Source organism: Trachurus japonicus, chromosome 14 (assembly GCF_045865225.1).
Source record: "Trachurus japonicus isolate A0001 chromosome 14, Traja_1.0".
Lineage (NCBI taxonomy): Eukaryota > Metazoa > Chordata > Actinopteri > Carangiformes > Carangidae > Trachurus > Trachurus japonicus.
The window spans coordinates 12,856,384-12,872,924 of NC_140920.1; the positions used below are offsets into that span (position 1 = coordinate 12,856,384).

At 40.6% G+C, this 16,541-nt stretch overlaps 1 protein-coding gene and 1 long non-coding RNA gene across 19 annotated transcripts in view; both read left to right on the forward strand.

Annotated features, from left to right (window-relative positions):
• Positions 1 to 16,541, forward strand: part of LOC146974363 (RNA-binding protein Musashi homolog 2) — a 226,014-nt gene that overhangs the window by 23,596 nt on the left and 185,877 nt on the right. The window lies entirely within an intron of this gene.
• Positions 252 to 10,326, forward strand: LOC146974364 (uncharacterized). Its single transcript, XR_015037601.1, has 2 exons — positions 252 to 698; positions 733 to 10,326. It is a non-coding gene; the product is annotated as an uncharacterized LOC146974364 (long non-coding RNA).

Consider the following 16,541-nt stretch of genomic DNA (forward strand, 5'->3'; position numbering starts at 1 on the left):
CAAATAGAGGAGTAGCAATGAGGAGCAGTCTGGGGTGACTACCTAGAATAGTAAAAACACTTTATGTTTGATGCAATTCTCCGCTGCTAAAGCTGACCTGTTGTTAACATTTGAGTGACAGCAGCTAGTCAGTAAACCAAATAGTGTTGGCCCATGTTTTTTTTGTTTTTTTTAAATCACACAAACATGGTGTCTTGTCCTGAGACAAGCAGCAGAGCTAATACTGGGGCTCAGTCATTACAAGAATAAAAGTTGGTTTGTAAGAATACTGCGATTTGAAGCGCTTTTATTTGCATAAAGCAGACAGTAAAAAATCACTATGAATGCATTAAAAGTAAACAGTGGCAAAGAGTTCATTAACATTATTGGTGATTATATATTGCAGCACAACATAATGAGGCAGGAGCTGTTAGTAGACAGACAGTAGAGAAAGCGTTTCCCCCTGACCTCTTTTGACCTCCATTCTTTTTCTCATATATGAGACTTCCTCGTATTTGTGTTTGTCTGCACGTGTGTGAGCGAATGGGTTTGTCTTTCTCTTCATCTGTCTCATCTATCCACCTTCTTTGCAGTATTGGAGTCTTTATCTGCTTGGTTGACTTTATAACTGTAACACTAGTTTAATTTCCTTACCTGCTTAATTGAAATTCACATCTCTTTCTCCTTGCGCGTCTTGCTCAGTCTCCCCGTGTGTGTGTGTGTGTGTGTGTGTGTGTGTGTGTGTGTGTGGAGGAGGGGATATTAGTGGAGATGTATTTTCATTCGAAAAGTGGCAAGTGATGGACAGGATCTCACAGACAATGCCCCCCCCCCCCCCCCCCCCCCCCACATCACCACTACCCCTCCCCTCCACCACCCTCAATCTTTTTGTCTGCTGCACCTGTCTTTTAGATACCTTTCAACCTTGTCTCTTTCTTTTGCTCTCTCTATTCCCAAGTCCCTCTTTCCCCCGGATTGCCTGGGCTTGATAAATCGTATGCTAAATTTAGAGACATATTTCTCAAAGTCACCAGGACTAGAAAGAGAGAGGACCACAGACAAAATGGCCTCTCTAATCCATGTTTATCATCTTTTATTTATCTCTTTGAAAAATGCGAGGTCCTCACAGAAATCCCCCCTCTCTCTTTCTCTCTCTCTCTCTTTTGTCTCTTTTGTTGCCACCATAACTTCCTTTCTCTCTCTCCCTCTGTCCTCCAGTCAAATGTCAGTGGCCACATTCTCGTCTCATAAGGCCACATTTAAACTGACAGCATATTTAAATTACATCAGTCAGCTGAGCTCAGTGGGGTTGTGCTTCATAAAATTAGGGCTTGCTGAGGTTCTAATAGAATATCTTTGCCATTTAAATTACAGTTGCAAATGTGCTGTAATTGAGTTCGGCCTTCCATTACGCTCCCCTTATTTCTCAAATTCTTTGTTAGAGCTAACATTGTTTGATTACAATATGGCAGACGCCCGCTGAAGACAGAAAATATGTGCGTCCACCCTGGAGTAGCTTCAGCTGCACCTCGCGAGCTCCTCCACTGTAGTAGAGAGACTTGTTAGCCGCACGAGCAAAATAGAGGCAATAAAGCACTCGAGCACAGACGCGGCATCGCGCACACTGTAAGACACGTTTATTTATTGTTCTTTTAAAAGAACATTGTGAGCTCTGCAGATGTTCTACAGTGTGTAACCGAACTGAGCAGCAGCTGCAGCCTTTTTTCTTTAGTCGAGGGGATGAGCAGGAGAAGTGACAGGACGCAAGAGGAGGTGCTGTGCAACAACAGAGGATTTGGCCCAACTTCTCATATTTGTGTTTATTAAGCCCGGCCTGCATCTTCTCTAATTCATGTTAAACATGGAGTTCAGCACATCCTTGTAGCAAGTTATTGTTATTTCTTTTGCCGTAGATGTTTGTCTTGTAACCAGAAGTGCATTTGAATGGAAATCCAAATATGAGACCATAAGCTGTCAGATCTTTAAACAGCTCTTATATTGCATATTTAATAGGGATGAAAGTATTAAACAGTGCAGCTTAACTACTCATGGCGAGCTTTTAGATTAATTAAACAGAAAACACTGTCCCTCTGTTATGTGGCAATCTCCTGAATTTCTTAAACTCATGTTTTTGCTCTCATCTGCAATTTATACTTTTTAATGTACTTATTTCCGCTGGTGAATGCTGGGAAAAGTGTGACGCTTGCACAGAATGATGGACATTTATCAGAGGAATATGCAGGAGCCTCCCTGTAGTTGTATTAGTGTGCGGCAAAAACCCTAAGTAATTAGAATGCAGTTCCTGCACCGTGTACAATACAATATACTGAATGGATCAAGTTACTGAACAATACACACATTTCCCACTGTAGTGTCTTAAGAAGCAAGGTAACAGCTTGGACAGAAGACTACCCCCACTGTCTGTTTCTCTCTCATTCTCATTTTCCTCTGTCTTTTCTCGCTCTTCCTCGCCGCTTTTATAACTTGCTTATCTGCCTGTTGCCAGAAATACTTCTCTTTCATCCTGTCCTCTATAGCACATCTTTGCCTCTTGTTTATGTTGAATCTGAAGGGTGGAATATTTCCTCCGCGTGCAGTATCCTGTAGTGGCCCTCCATTACTTGGTCTGTACATTTTTCAGAGATGGGGGAGAGGAATTAGTTTGCCATTTTTGTGCACAATGTAATTATCTGCTGAATTCTGGGACATTTCAGGTGCCTTTAAGTAAACAGTGTCAGTCCCTAAGAAGGAAAGGCCATTTAAAAAAAAAGAGCAGATTACATTAAATAGCTTTACTGATTACAATGTAGCTATATTTATTATCAGCAATCTTTTATGGATTCATTTTATCAAGTTGTTGAATTTTGCAAAACTTTCTACTGTACTTGTTGAGCTGTTTGATGGTAAAAAAAAAGAAAAAAAAGAAGCTGTTTACATAGGTAAAACCTACTGCTGATTTATTTATTTTTTTGCAATGGTTTATTGGTTTGATGCATTCCATTGTAACTGGGAAATCAGATTTTCTGAGTTCCCACTCGGCTGCATCATCAGAAACGCTCCCTGATGTTGGAATTTCAGCTTGGACACTCGGAGGCAGCTCCTTGAATCAATAGTCAATAAAAGGCGTTGTACTGACACTATTCCATAACAAGAGAAACAAACTAAGATGGTAAAATAATCTTGAAATCTCAAAAGTATTTGAAGTTTGAAGCATGATTTATTGTTCATCAAAACACGCACTAATTAATCTAATACTACTAATTAAACCTCTCCTTAGCTAACTGATCAATCAACTAATAGTTCCAGGTCTATGTCACAGCCCTTGAGATCACAAGATAAAGAAAGTCAGTGTCATAAAAAAGAACAGCATTTGAAGTAAATTTTTGAGGTTGTTGCAAATAATGTGGCAACTTGTTAAATTTGTGTTAAGTTTTATGAGAGTCGATTTCTAGTTGTGCTAACATCTGAATCCAGTCTGCGCTGCGTTACCAAGAGGCTCCCTGGCTGAACATCAAGTTCGGTTTCTTTCAAAGTGATAGATTAAGTTATTTCTGGTAGCATCATGATGGTTGGCACGGTTTAGTAACCAACAGTCCCTGGCTAGACTTGCTCTCTAACTGTTTTAATTGCCCGTGTGAGGTGCGGCTCCAGCAGATGTGAGGCTTGCGTTAAAAACTCTACCTTGGACTTGCAGTCTGACATTTCCCAGTCTCTGATCGATGAGCTTGCCACTGGCTCCTTCACTCCAGGCAGGTCCTTCTCTCTCTGTCAGGGAGAACTCCACAGGATGGCGAGGTTAGCACCTCCTTAAGCAAGATTATAAACACGACACCTCTCCTTCTCTGAAGACACCGTGTCACGTGGTGCACTGGGAGAACCGACATTAGGTCTGGGGTATGAAGTTAAATTCATCACCAAGTGAAAATAAGTGCACACTGGAATACTTTATATCACAGTTCTGTACAACTGCACCAGTGCTCAGACTAAGACTCTGATGCGTCACCACCACCACTGATTACATTGAATATGTAAATTTAGAAGAGATGCATGATTTTAGTGCAACAAGCCCAAGTTTCTCTTTAATGGCATCAAGATTGCTGTTGTCTTTGATTTGCATTCTTGCCGTCCTGTTGTAGCTGTAATGAACCACAGACAGACATGGATATATCACAGTCTTCTCCTCACTTAATAACCATGCAGATTTTGACATGCTGTTAATGCTGTCCCCTTCAAACTCGCACAATGCAGAAAAAAAGCTGCAGGCATCTCCGTGTAAAACTCCTGGTGCTGACTTTTTCCCGGTCTTATTGTAAGTTGTTTCGCTTCCTTACAGTGAATCATTGTGATTATCTTTCATTTTGAGGTAATTTAGTCTTAATCTCTGGGTTAAATTGGGATTTGTTATGTAGGAAGGGGAGGGGGTGATTTAGCTGAGTAATTGCAAGGGTGCGCACCATTATGTAGCAGCAGTCGTCTTTGTGTCAAATGCAGCTTCATACAGCAATATAATTATAATTCACAACACTTAGCTCATTTACTTCATTATTCAGAAAATGTCTTCAGTGACACACTTGCATAGTCCACAGTCCCAGTTAATCGGAACTCAGATAGGTTGATGAATTGAACTACGTACAGATAAAATCTCAAAAATATTGACAGATTACGCCGCAGGGAAACCGAGAAAGTTGTGAATGACATTATTGCATTCAGCATTATGTACACCAGCACTCGTTTTTTTTGCCTTATTGTTTTGGGGTATTATTTATTCATCCCGTGGAGTTTTCCACTGTGAAAGTGCTCGGAGAATGTGTGCATGGATATGTAGCACAGTAGAGTCAGGTGCAAAAACATGATGCACCAATTTAGTTTCCTGGAAATAAGATAAAATCATAATCACAATATTGAACAAAGCAGTCAGGATTATCCAATTGTGTAAGCGTAACCTCTAACATCTTTAGTCAGAATGTGACCCATTTAAAACCTTGGAGGAAATCTTGCCCACATACTGTGAAGCAACAAGCAGCTGTACGCAGACTGGCTGTGACACAGTGGATTCTGCTCGGGGTGCTTGGTGAAAATACAGCCTTGAGAAAACGAAAATTTCCAATGACCTAAATCTAAAACGTGCCCTCATGTATAGTTTTGCGACCCCATATGTGAGAAATAAGAGGAATGTAGGCAACAGCTTATTCAGTTCCACAGTTTTACTTTTTCTCCATCAAAGGCGAGTGTGTGTGTGTGTGTGTGTGTGTGGAGAGGCAGGAATCACGCAGCAATAAACAGCACCTTTGGCCTGCGACACAAAAAAGGACAGGAAGTCCCCTTTTTTCTCTTTTGTGGAATATTGTTTTCCCAACTCGGGAAGAGGAGGCAGCTGAGAAAGCAAGGACAGTGGATTTCTTTTAGACTCCTGGGTGGGGCGAGGGGCCTTGAGGATGAAACAGGGGGCGGATGGCGGGGAAGTAAATGCCAGCACCCTGCCGTGCAACAGGCATGAAGGCCTTTTGACTCGGTTGCCATGTTACCGGCCTTTGGTCGCAGGTATCCTCTCCCTCGGGCTCCAAGGTGGGCAGGGGTGGGGAGGGGGGGGAGCACTCGTGACATGAGGAGGAGAGGAAGGACGAGAGAGGTGGGGAGGGAGTCAGGGCGTCTGGTCTGGTGGATGGCAGGTGGCGCTCAGAGCTGCTGCCCGTCTACCTGTCTTTTCATCCTGTGCCTGAAGTGATAACAAGGTTAGAGCAATTGAAACCACGTACAACACTCTCCCTGGAGTGGCTTTTCCTGCTTGAAGGCACGTAGCGTTTTGGGGGAGGGGGTTGAATCTATCAGTGTCATATTTACATTAACCAGATTTAGTAATGTTCATAAGGTCGAGTCGTTGGGGGGGAAAAGAAAACGCAGAAGGTTATTTCTTTCCTTTTTTTGGTTTGTTTGTTTTTTTCTCTCAACTTAAAGCAAGCTTTGATAATGGAGGTTGATTTCTGAAAGGAGTGACTCACATCTGGAAGTCATGGGAGAGCTGTGCGTGAGCAGAGTGAGAAGGCAGCCGGGACTAGTTCTTGACTGATTTATGAAGGCAAATGTGGAAATGGCGACAAGGATGGTGGAGAAGAGATTCGTGTGCATTGAGATATACTGTCAGAATACTTTTTAACCTCGGAACTAGTTACTAAAACTCAAATGTCCAATACAACAAGAATGGCTTCCATGCACTATTTGTATGTGTGTGGTATTAAACTCTGGTTGCTGGTGCCTTTTCCAGAGGTGACATAGATCTCCTAACGTGCTGTTTACATCTATCGACCTGCCGAGTCACTAAATGTCAAGCAGCATGGGAGCAGTTGCATGTTAAAAATGTTTAAGCTGTAAATGATTTATTTACACTTGGGCTGGCTACAACTATAAGAGCAAATGTTGTAGCTGAATATTAAAGTGAGCTGAGCAAATACCGCACCCTTAAATAATGGGCACACACACACATTTCCAACTCCTCGCTGAAAACAAATCTGAATTTGAACGAAACTGAACTGCTTTAATTATTAAGTGAAAACGCTACAAAGCGTAGGTCACTCGAGGACCGACATCAGAACTAGAGAGACCTGCTTTTGTTTCCGCTGTGATTTTTGTCCATCAGTGGCTGCAAATGACAAAATATTTGGAGAAAATTTCACCCAAGCGATGAAGAAAGAGAGCCCCCCCAGGGCTGCACATCTGACTTCAATTCCACTCTTGTCAGGTAGACACAAAGCTGAGGGGCACGTACAGAAGCACAGAAAAAGAAACAGGTTTTAAAAAAGTGAAAGGAGGAGAATAAGAAAGAAATCAAACAAAAAAGAGAGAAGGAAAGATATTTAATTTGGTGGTTTTCTACAAATAATTACTTTCCATTTCTTCAAACCTGAGCCAGCTGTAAACAAATCGTCTCACAAAGCACCGGCTTTTAAAACCTAATGAAAACAGGGCGAGATAACTGCAGTGAAGCCTACTTTAATATTTACGACAATGACTCTAAATGTGTCGGGTCATACAGAGTTATGCAGGACTTCTGTGTCTTAGCAAATACCTGTCTGGCACCGCTGCTGCTTTCTAACAAATGAACGGCCTGTTCCGCCCCCTTTTTAGGTGCCAAAACAAGCAGCAGAATTAACCTTGTACAGTTCAGTCATGTCCTTAACCTCTGACCTTTCATTTTGCCCACACAGTTGTTCCGCAGGGCAAATAAAAAAAAACAGCCTTTGCCCTCTGCGTGTCCATGTGCTGCGGCTTTGGTTATGAGTGCGTGATGTGTTTGCCTGACTCTGAATTTTTGCTTATGTATGATGCGTCTGGAAAGGGGGAGAAAAAAAAAAGAAATTACATGCACAGCAGAGGTTATGGAGTGATTCCTCTCAGGCCTATTTGAGAGAATAATGTTGACTGCTGATAGCAGGGCTTTGATCCGTAACCTATTCTAAGTGTAAAATCAGAAGTGCTCGGCATTTTCTTTGATAATGCAGTGGTAAATAAATTCCACATCTCAGTTGGTTATCGTATTGTATGTAGTATGGATCTAAAGGTGCTGACTAAGAGACTGGAAAGCAGGTGATTGTAAATGGCTCTAGGTAAAGATTTTTCACAGTGGATTATTGCTATACACTGTGATCCAGATTTCCTTGGCTTTTAGCCTATACTTTATTTATAGATGATAATACACTGCTTAGAGGTGATTGCCTTGATTTGCTACTGGTCTGTTACTGCTCGTGATAGGCTGCTGGTATTATTGGGGTGATAAGTCGGAGTGAAACGAGGCAGAGTGCATCTGCATTTAGTGTTTTCACCCTCATATTATCCATGGAACTTAACCGTGGTGCTGTGGGAGTATTTAGTAGCTCGGCTGTACTTGTAGGAATTATTACCGAGGCTCAGTGTTGTGTGTTTCCCCTTGTTAGACAGCAAGAGAGGGACCGGCGGAGAGAAGGGCGAGTGAGAATGAAGAAAAAGGGCGAGAGGTAGAGGGAGTCCTGTGTTGTTGGCAACCACAGGCTATATCTGGGCAGTCTGCAGAGACAGGCACGCTTTGTCTCTAGCGTCATTTGCAGCTTAAACAAACAGGTGTGATGCAAGAGCCAAACAAACACACGGCTGCTCTTCAAAGTGGAGACAGGAAGAGACGGCGGGCGAGGGAGAGTGAAGAAATAATGGGGGAGGCATGGGCAATCAAGGGGAGAGAAGTGAATACGTGGAGCGGACGGGAGTCGAGTCAAATGAAAGTGTTAGTCTTATGCAGAATTTAAGTCAAATCTGTGAAGTTTTTCTTAAACTTTCCCTCATATTTGTAGGCGTCAGCCCTTTATTTCTTCATTTTAGCTTTCACAAGTTGGAAAATAAATTGGTCCTTGTTTTTTTTTCTCTCACCTCGACTAAAAATGTCTGTTTTCTGTCTCTTTCACTCTGGTGCTGACAGCCTCTTACCTTCTCCACTGCTTCATCACACTTTCTACTCTCTCCTCTCTCTCTCCTCTCTCTCTCCCTCTGTGACACTGTCACTTGAATCAGAAGTTGAGTGCTGGCTAAGTGAAGGGGTACACAGTGTGTCTGCTCTAGGCAGGCCTGAGTGGTGCTGCACTGCTTTGCTGCCTTTCTCCACAGAGCCTTGATTCAGCCCCTGCTGATAGGGGACCCAGGCTTTGCTCAGCCCCCACCCTGCCTGCCTGATGAGCAGCATCTCTAATCCCTACAGATGTTAACCCTTGAGGCTTCTGTTCTTTACTATCATCTCCATTCAGCAGATAAAGCACTCACTCGTCTTTGTCCAATTTAATGATGTCTTGTTTTTCTTGCTTTCCAGCTCCTCTGCCATAAAAACCTCGAAACTCAACTTATCTTTTACATTTGTCGCAGTAAATTGTTGCTCTTCCTCTCTGTTGTTCACGTCTGCAACATTACAAGGCAGCAAAGGAAAATGTCACAAAGCTCAGAAATACCTGTCAAACACCAGATGTTCAGCTGAAATGTACAAATATACTTTGGGAGTGTAAACTGTATGACAGGTTGCATAGAAACCACAGCATGTCTTGATATATTTTATAGAGATAAAATGATCTTGATATATTTTTTTGTGATTATACTTTGAGATGTGTAGCTACTTAAACTGCCAAGATGTTCATTAATGCCACATTCTGCACACTTACTGTGTGGGCTTGCCCCCGATGTGTGTTCCAGGGCTTCAGATGAAATCTACTTATTGCAGTCAGGTTGGGATCAGAGGAGGAGGGTGTCCGGCTTTAAATATATATGTGAGGAGTGGTGACTTAAGTGGGTTGTGGGAGCATGTAATTCAAATTCAGGGATGAGTGCCACATAAGGTAAGCAGCAAAGACAATCTGGAGCTTGATGCAGGACCCAGTGTCAGCTCAGCCCTTCAATTATCCTCATTATTACAGTATGTCCTCATTTTGCAGACACGTTCACCTGCAGTGATATATCACAGACCCAAGATTAGACTTGCCATGAAGAGATTGTGTGTTATACAACCCCAAACATTACTCATCCCAACCATACGACAAAGACAAAATAGTAGGCAGTAAAACAACAAGCGTAGATCACAGGCCTAATTGACGCCCTAATGCAAAGCATCATCCGAGCAGACAGATGGAGAGAAGGTACGGGCTCTCCTTTTCACACATCTGAGGCTCTTAGGCTCAGTAGAGGTTATTTTAGTGGATGTATATGAGATATAATGATACGCCAGTGAGATCTGCTGGGACAAGAGAAGCAGGTAGTGCAGTAGAGCAGAGGGCTGATTTATGGGCAGGATAAATGATGCGGTGGGTGTCTGCCTGTGTAATAGCACTGTGCTCTGCACACCGCACTTTCACTCAGCTGTAGTTTATAGTGTGATGTGTGATGGGGATAAATGTCAGCTTGGCTTATCTAAGAAGATCTGATATGACTTTTTACTGGCTCCTCTCAAACTCCTTGACATGTGTTCAAAGGGAAACTGTTAATGGCACATTGACAAAATGGAAACGGGGATTATGAAAATTGTCCATGTTGTTCATAACAAGTACATAACTGCACAACAAGGTTTCATCATGTGCTACTTTTAACTCGCCATTAGGGTTTCTCTCGTCTCTCAGCAGGGTGAAAGACTGTTCTTAGTTATTTTTGTAATGCCAAGCAAATTCACTGAAGCAAGATTTATTTCTTTGATATTCATACAATCGCACAGACGAGTTGGGGTGAAAAATGAAACCAGCCACTACCAGAGGCTGCTGCTCGGCATTGTTCAACAGTTAAAGCAATTATTGTTTGAAAGTTGCTGTATTATCTTTTCACTCAGTTTGGTCATATTACAAAAAAAGAAAATCTACCCACCATGGAGGAAAGTGAGCCAGGCTTATTTACTGCTGCATCTATGAGGCAATATTGAGATAGTGGGGGGGTTGGGGAGGTGGAGTTGTCTTAAAAGAATGCATATTATCCCCATACTCCTTCTGCTGTGCTTTGCGGTTATCCTCAGGCAGGTGTAGCCTCGGTGTATATACAACACTGCTGTGCTGGGATCCTTGGCAGCATGTTAGCCACAGTTTTGAGTGAAAACAGATGGCACCACCGTGAAATGGTAGATGGGTTGATCAGAGGGCCGACACGACAGGACCTATGTCTGCAATACACCGCAACAGGTTCAACTTGAAAGCCAGCCCCGGTGTGTCGAGTCGAGTGTAAACTGTTGGAAACGTCTGACGTAAGCTGCCGTGCTCTGGGAGGTTATTGCAGCTGACACAATGCAACCTAGAGAAAAGAAACAAGTGTGAGGAGCGTGTGCACATCCACACAGAAAGAGATATTGAAACTGTGGTTTTGAATAGTGTATTGACAATATGTAGGGAAGGGCTTGTGGTTTTCCCTTGGGGGGGGATGTGAGGATAAGCAGGTGTGACTATGGGGATTGCCGTTTTTCTTTTCCGAGGCCTTGCCCCTCACGCCGTATAGTCCTGCCTCTAACAATGGGCAAACAATAGGCTCCGGATTTATTTTTCTGCCAGTAATAATACTGTACCTAGAATAGAGTAAAGAATTGTTTTCAAAGGTAAGCTGGCCTGTCACTTACACATACAACGCTATCTGTGACTCGTGGGGTGGATGAAGAGTGTGTTTATCGTATAATCCACTCCTCTCTTGGTGTTTGTACGGTAATATTGAAATTAAAAATCGGTGGGTGCCAAACACCGCAGATGACCTGGGTGGGTTTGCTTTTCTTGCAGTTTTGCCTCGCTAATTTCTATGCCTTGGCCTCCCTCACGCATCCTGGTAATGAGAAAATGTGCTGTTGTCTTTGTTTACTGAGCCAGTCTGTCTGGCTGCAGCTCTTCACATTGTTTGAATATAAACAGGAGCAAAATTATTAGCTCACTTGGAGTGTTTCCGCTAAGTTACATGAGCATACAGTGTGTTAGGGCGACCCAGAACTCCGTGTCTAGTATACATATAGTTGGTGCATTGCATTTGATTTCCAGAAAGTATGCTCAAATGGTTATTGCAGTAATCACTGAGAAGTGGAATGCCAAAATCTAGATGATCCATCTCATGCAAAGTCTGAGGTAATGAAGCTAATGCTTGCTTCTTTTTTTATTGTGTTGATTGTCAATAGTAATAAAGCCCACTCGTAATGTACGTCAAACATTGTTGGGGACTGTGGTTATGGAGGATAAATGTATTTGAGGTTGAAACCAAATGTGTTTGATGACAGTTTGAAGTCAAACTTGCATGATTGGTTTTCTCTCCATATTGATCTCTCATACACATAAAAACCACAAATTGAGCGACATCTCACTAGACAGACTACACTGGCAAGATGAAGCGTTGAGCCAGCCATCTCAAGGAAACGGGGCGACCTAGGATTGAAAGTCTTTAATAATTTTGCAACTTGTTTTTGCATGGAGTTGCCTCAATTTGAATGCAGTTGACTTACTGGAGAGGAAATTTGGCTGTCAAGATTGTATCAGTTTTCTTTTAATATATAGCCACATTCTGTTACTCCAGGAAATTGCTATTTTATTTATTTATTATTTATTTATTGGTTTATTAGATTTAATAGACTTTGAAAATGAGAAGCCTTTCATAGCGTATGACAGACGTTAACAGATTTCCCCTTTTCTCCATTGTATACACACCAGAGATGAGCTATAGATAATGGTCAAAAAATTAGATTTCCAGACTTGGCTGGTCTGCAACTTAATTGTGAGGCAAAAGACTGCGCGCTAAGAAATGCCAGCTTTTGGCACTGACCCTCACATCTGCTGAGCCAGCAAATCCTAAGTCTGATCTTGAAATCTAATCAGTATGGCACAACAAGGCCTAAAATCCTGGCTTAAAGTTTAGCTTGCAGGTTTAAGACTGTTAGACTTAGCGTCTTTATTTAGTTGTTGCCTGTGCATACCTATATGGTTAATATATTGGACTGGCCAAGGCAAGCCTAGTCCAATACTGACACTCAAAGAGATGCAGAGATATGAATTTTAGAGTAATTCAGATTAATGTTCTGGTTACTGTTTTTTATTTTATTAGGGCCGCGGGCAATCGCACCGGGCACTGGTCCCAACAGCTATGAAATAGCTGCAGGGACCAGTGCCCGGGCGAAGCCCGGGCACTACTGTTATTGTGTGGATTTTTTCTTCTTCTTATTAGGGTGAATGCTGAAAGCATTCACACTATTGTTATTCAAATCTTTATTATTATTATTCTATCTTCCCTTTTTTGGCCCTTAACTACTTCTTCATACTTCATAATATTCAAACAATTCATATATCAAAACGTGCGGCTTCTTCAGGAGATCATTGGATGTATTCAACTTTTTCATATCATTCATACTTTTCAAAATATTCAAACTTTATTGAAAAATTTTTCCCCATAGGAATACATTGAATCGGTCTTCAAACTGTTCAAATCCTCTCCTTCTTTGAACTTCAACTGCTTCAACATACTTTCACCTACAGACCTCATTCAACTTTTAAAATGTTCACAAAACTTTCAAGTATTCACGGTATATTCAACTTTTTCATATCTTCTACCATTATTGATCAGTACACTTCAACTGTTCATGATCATTTTTTGACAAAATTCAAATTTAACATGCAAGTCAATGGCACGGAATTTTCAGAGCTAGAGTGATGATGACATCAGCTAGAGTGACAGAGAGTCTAAAAATCCTCTGACACTTTGCTCTCTAACCTGTCACCACGGCCACAAATTACACTCTAGACACATAATTTTCCCCCACTTTGGTAGACAAACTTGTGCTGTGTCTCACAGTGTGCTCGAAAACGCAGAGAGGCTAACAGAATTTAAACTGGGAGCCTCTAAGTGCAGCCAGTTCCCTCTCTTCCTCTCATTGACTCACATTGTAAAGTAGGAGCAGATTTTCTGAGAAAAGCAGAAATGACCTCCTTATATTTCTTGCGACGGTGAGAAAAGTTTTTGCCCTACAAACATTTAATGCACATTGGCTCGCTCAGGAAGGTCTTATTGCCCCGATAGTCATGACCACATTCTGGTAAGAGGTACGGTTCTCTTTTCAGAGGCTGTTGTTCGGAGCTGCACAGAGCTCAAATCTCACTGCTCTGCTCTGTGTGGTGCAGACACAGAGAGAGAGACACACACACACACACACAGACAGAGAGACACACAAACACAGAGACACACTGGCTTACAGCTCATAATCACCCTCTAAATGAGTTTATATCTTTGAGGGGAATTTTTAAACATCTCTAATGTATTTCTCTTACATACATTTCAGTTTATTCTTGTAATGGAGATTTCAGGATTTGGAGTTTCTTCATGTCCTGACTTTCCTCTTTAACCCTTTACTTTGAAGGACTTGAACTTTTTCTCATTAATTCCAACAATTCAGACTATTTCTCAACCATTTAAGGACTTTCACATTTTTCATTTATGAATGTATATCTTCACACTCTTTTTTTACACGTGTCTTAAACAATTCTGGCATTTGCATCCATTCCACATCATTCAGTCTCTTTCTTTCTTTCTTTCTACTCCCTTTCTCTTTCTTTTTACTTCATTCCTTGTTTCCTTGTTTCTACCCCATTTCTATATATACCCCAGTTCTCATAATGGATATTTCAGGATTTGGAGCTTCTTCATGTCCTGACTTTAGACTTTTCCACCTTCAATCCTTACATTTTACTTTGAAGGACTTGGACTTTTTCCTCATTAATTCCAACAATTCAGGCCATTTCTCAACCATGTAAGGAGTTTCATATTTTTCATTTATAAATTTATATTTTCACACTATTAATTTACACTTAAACAATTTTTTACACTTAAACAATTCTGGGATCCATTCCCTATCATTCAGTCTCTTGCTTACAAGTTATACACTTCAGGTATTGCTTCATTTTTATACATATTTGTTCAACAAATACTTTCAAGCTCTTAATATAGTTATTCATTTGAGTAGACCTATTTTTTCCACACCAATCTTCAAAAATTCAAGCAATTTTCCAACATCCTTCTTATAAGTTCTTCTTTTTAATTTTTTTCTCACCTATTTCAGATTTCAACCATTCAACTGTTAAACTATAAAGATGCAGGATTTCTACATTTTCCTCAAACTTTTTATTAACATGTTTAACTTTTACCCTTCAGATATGTTGTAGTTATTTTTAGTTATTCTGCCCTTAACGGATTGTAACTACTTCTATATTATTCTACTTTTACACTTCAGATATTGTTTCATCTATATTAGTAATGGTTCAAAAAAAATTCTAACTGTTTTAAATAACAACAAATGCATCCATTCCATATCATTCAGACTCTTGCTTACAAGTTATACTCTTCAGGTATTGCTTCATCTTTATTTATATTTGTTCAACAAATGCTTTCAAGCTGTTAATATATTTATTCATTTGAGTAGACTGAAATGTAATTTTTTTCACACCAATCTTCAAAAGTTCAAGCAATTTTCCAAACATTTCTTACAAATTCAACGTCCTTCTTATAAGTTTTACTTTTTAATCTTTTCTCACGTATTTCAGATTTCAACCCTTCTACTCTTACATGCTCGACTTTTAGCCTTCAGATATGATGTAGTTATTCTAACTTATCCTTCCCTTTAAAGGATTGTAACAACTTCTATGTTATTTTACTTTTATTCCTCAGATATTCTTTCATATATTAGTAATGGTTCAATAATGTTTTCAAGCCACCAGTTTTAAACTTCTTTGAGTAGACTCAAGCTTTTCAATTCATTCATACTATTCTTCATTAATTCAAGTAATTACCACCCATTTCATAAATCCTCCATCTTTCATCTTCTACTTTTACTATTCAGATATTGTTTAGTCTACATTAGTAATGGTTCAAAAATGTTTTCAAACTGTCAGTTTTAAGTAAATCTGAGTAGACTTCAGACTTTCAATTTCTTCATACTGATCTTCAACAATTCAAGTAATTTCAAACCATTTCATACTCTTCATATATTGTTTAATCTCTTCAAGATTTCTTCAGCAGTTTCTTAACTTAATTCAGCATAGTTTCAACAATTTATTCAGCTCATTCAGCTTCCAGCTTCCAGCATTCACCCGTATTTCCTTCAGGAAATGCATTTTCTAGTTATTATTATTTTTCCACTTCCGGCCGACTTTCGGTTCGCATCTAGTCCTGCAACTCGAAGAGTTGCAGGACATATTATATATGAAAACGTGCGGCTTGATCGGGATCGCTGTGCTATTACTTTTCTCAACAGTGTACGAATATTTCGCGACGTAAGTCGCGATTTACTGCGCAAAATTTTTGCATGTAAGTCAATGGGACGGGCGGAAAAAAAAGACCAATCATTGGAGTTTAACAAACGTCTACTGCTCAGGCATACTTTCACCTAGAGACTCCATTTAAACTTTAAACAGTAGACACAAGTCTTGTGTATTGTCGTATTACTCCATGTTTTGATAGGTCATATAGTTTTTGATCAATCCCTGATCAATGACCATGATCATTTTTGGAGAAATTATGAGTTTATAATGGGTGTGTATTGGACAGAATGTTCGTGTCAGAGTGCGTGACATCATCGGTTAGAGTGGGAGAGAGTGAAGAAACATTCTGTATTTTTTCTGGATAAATTGCCACCACGGCCACAATTTACACTCTACAGACATAATTTTTTCAGAATTTGTAAGACAAACTTGTTATCTCTCATGTCATGTGCTCAAAATATCAGAGAGACTTACAGAACTTACAGAATCAGCCTCTGAGTGCGGCCACGTCTGTCCCTGCTCCTCATTGAGTCCAATACAAATATTTTCTGAGAGGAGCAGAACGGCCTGATGTTTTAAAACTGCCAGCGTCGCCAAAATATTTACTGTAGAAACACCAAATCGTACCGAAATTTTCAGTAAGTCCTTAGAGCAACGTTGATCTGTGTTTTGTTCTGATAGGAGTTACCGTTTTCTCATGCTAGGCCTAATTGTGAGACCGGTTTAGAGGCAGAAAATGGCTGTTTTTCTCCACGTTTCTGTCTGTCTCAGCCTGCGGGGGCCCCTATCGCCGTGGTAACCTCTTTGATC